The sequence below is a fragment of the Dermacentor variabilis genome, chromosome 11, assembly GCF_050947875.1.
Source record: "Dermacentor variabilis isolate Ectoservices chromosome 11, ASM5094787v1, whole genome shotgun sequence".
NCBI lineage: Eukaryota > Metazoa > Arthropoda > Arachnida > Ixodida > Ixodidae > Dermacentor > Dermacentor variabilis.
Window position 1 is genome coordinate 99,796,941 of NC_134578.1, and position 2,814 is coordinate 99,799,754.

General features: G+C 44.2%; 1 non-coding gene across 1 annotated transcript; it reads right to left on the reverse strand.

Moving 5' to 3' along the window:
* Positions 1 to 2,530: 2,530 nt before the first annotated feature.
* TRNAS-UGA (transfer RNA serine (anticodon UGA)) lies at positions 2,531 to 2,603 on the reverse strand. Its single transcript has one exon. It is a non-coding gene; the product is annotated as a tRNA-Ser (tRNA).
* Between the last annotated feature and the right edge of the window lie 211 nt (positions 2,604 to 2,814).

Genomic DNA, 2,814 nt, shown 5'->3' on the forward strand with positions numbered 1-2,814 from the left:
CTCTCTTTCCGTACCGTCCTGATGCTTCTGAGTATCCACCTGTATACGTAGCTGCCCGACAAGTCGAAAAATGACGCCAGCTCGTGCGCAACTTTACAGCACAACAACAACATAGTCAGAAGTTAAGTTGCGCCTACTAACTTCCAAATTCCACCTATGCCGCAGGGTCTCCTGTATGGCTAGCTGTTCCCTGCCAAGCTCCTGGGTTTTCCTCGAAACTCTTCAAAAACTCCCTAGCACCTTATGGCGTCTTAGGATGAACGCCTCCGGTGAATTTTCTGATTGAGCCACTTTCTCGATATGGCGACATGCAGCGGACTGGACGCGAACTCTTCCATGTGGCGCGTCTCAATCCCTACCATGACCCTCTGCCTCCAACCTCTTAGGTCACCAGGGTGGCTCGTTTTCTGCGGGAGCGATTGTGAAGAAGAGGCGCCTCCGTACAGCAGTATCGCCAACGCACGGCTCGCTCTGCTGGCCCTGCTTGTCGCTGCTGTTTTTTCGAGACTGTGCCTCACGCTGCTTGGCCGTTAGCACTTGTGGCGCCCTTGAAGGAACTCACAGCCAACAAACTTCCCGTCACACAGAACAGTGGCAATAAACTTATCAATAAGCTAGGACTTGCAAATTTCGCGGTCTTGGTGCGCGGAACATATCGATTTTAATAGTGTCGCTATAGCGTACGTAAAATAGTGAGCAGAGAAGCAGACATGCTTAGAGAGAGGAAGGTTGAAAGCGTTTTCGCGTGTCATCTGTGGCATGGCCACTTGACCAAGACGCACGGCCATGCTTGCGGTTATTGCATCACCTGTAAAAAGGCATCCCTGTCCTACCCATATAGTGTTCAATAAAGGTTGTGCGCATTAGAAAGTAAACCACATTGACAGGGAAGATAAACATGGTAGAAGTTAGATGCGGTGGTGATTACTCTCTGTGTACTTCTCGTGTAAGGAAAGACCTGGCCACCTAGTTTATTGCAGGACCTGCTGGAACGCGTGGCAGACTAGTGCGCACATTTAGCACGTGTTGACGTGTTAAAACGCGTTTCCCACGTGTAACAGCATGTACACTTTATCCCTTTCCGATGCCTAAAAAGGAATGGGTTATGTAGACCCATTCACTCTGACAAATGCCGGTCCGGCAGCCCCAATTTTAGTGAGGTATTCTGTCCTTTTTAGAAGAAACTACGGCGAGGAGCCCGATGTTCATTAGTCTAATCCGAAGACGCGAACACAAAATATTCGAGAACATATTTATAGGTTGCAATATATATATATACATATATATATATATATATATATATATATATATATATATATATATATATATATATATATATATATATATATATATATATATATATATATATATATATATATATATCGCTTGCACAAACACAGACATACGCAACAAGACACATGCGCACACATATGTACAGGTTCGCCCAGCTAACTTGGACAACGATTTTGAAAACACCTATGCGTTCTTCACAACAGAAATAACGTGGAGGTTGTAAGCGTTTGCGTATACTTTCACCACCATTTCTTTGCTCGTCTTTATTTTAGTAATTAGCCGAGATAAGTTAATTAACTTTTTAAATGTGGCTTGAAATGTTCAGGCGTCAACAGGAAAGTTGTAAAGCTTCCCAGATATCGCCCAACCCATGTACTTCGAAAGAGATAATTTTAGCGTGGCCGTTTTTATTGGGGAAAAAGAAAGCCCGCGGAGTTTGAAAAATTCCGCGTCACAGAGCACTCTGTGTGCCCGAATACGCCGCGATCTCAGCGCTCTTCAGTATGAGTGATTTGTAATAACATCGCCAGAGCCGCGCCTTGCCTTCATTTGCAAGAAAGGGCTTCAACCTTTGCTCGGCTCTGACCTTACCGGCAGGGGCTGGCGAAGGCGCTCCGAGAATGCGCTTCGTCAGCCGCTGCCGGTAATATCAGAGCCGAGCAAAGGTTAAAGCCCTTTCTCGTAAGTGAAGGCTAGGCGCGGCTCTGCCGATGTTATTACAAATCACTCATACTGAAGAGCGCTGTAATCGCGGCGCATTCGGGCACACAGAGCGCGCTGTGACGTGGATTTGTGAAGTGTGACGTGGAAGTCCGCGGGTTTTCGTTTTTCCGCAGTAAAAAGCTAAGATTACCTCTTTCGAACTACATGGGTTGGGCAATATCTGGGAAGCTTTACAACTTCCCTGTTGACGCCTGAACGTTTCAAGCCACATTTGAAAACTTAATTAATGTATCTCGGCTAATTACTAAAATAAAGACGAGCAAGGAAACGGTGCTGAAAGTTTAGAGAAACGCTAACAAGATCCTCGCGGTTCCTGTTGTGAAGAACGCATAAGCTTTTTTCAAAAAAATTTGTCCAAGTTAGCTGGGACACCCTATTATATATATATATAGTCATATCATAAGAAGCCAACAAACACGGACACCAAGGACAACATAGGGGAAATTACTTATGTTTAAGGAATGAAATAAAGATACGATAAATTAATGGAAATTAAAGTGGATGAAAAACAACTTGCCGCAGGTGGGAACCGAACCCACAACCTTCGCATTTCACGTGCGATTCTCTACCAATTGAGCTACCGCGGCGCCGTTTTCCCAACCACTTTCTTGGGTATTTATGTGTTCTAGTAGAACCCTGGGAGTGTTAGCCAGTGCCACCACTCACAGACCTTGGCGGCGGACGTGGAACGTCTTTTTCGCCGCAGGCGTCACGAGAACGTTACATATATACATATATATATATATATATATATATATATATATATATATATATATATATATATATATATATATATAT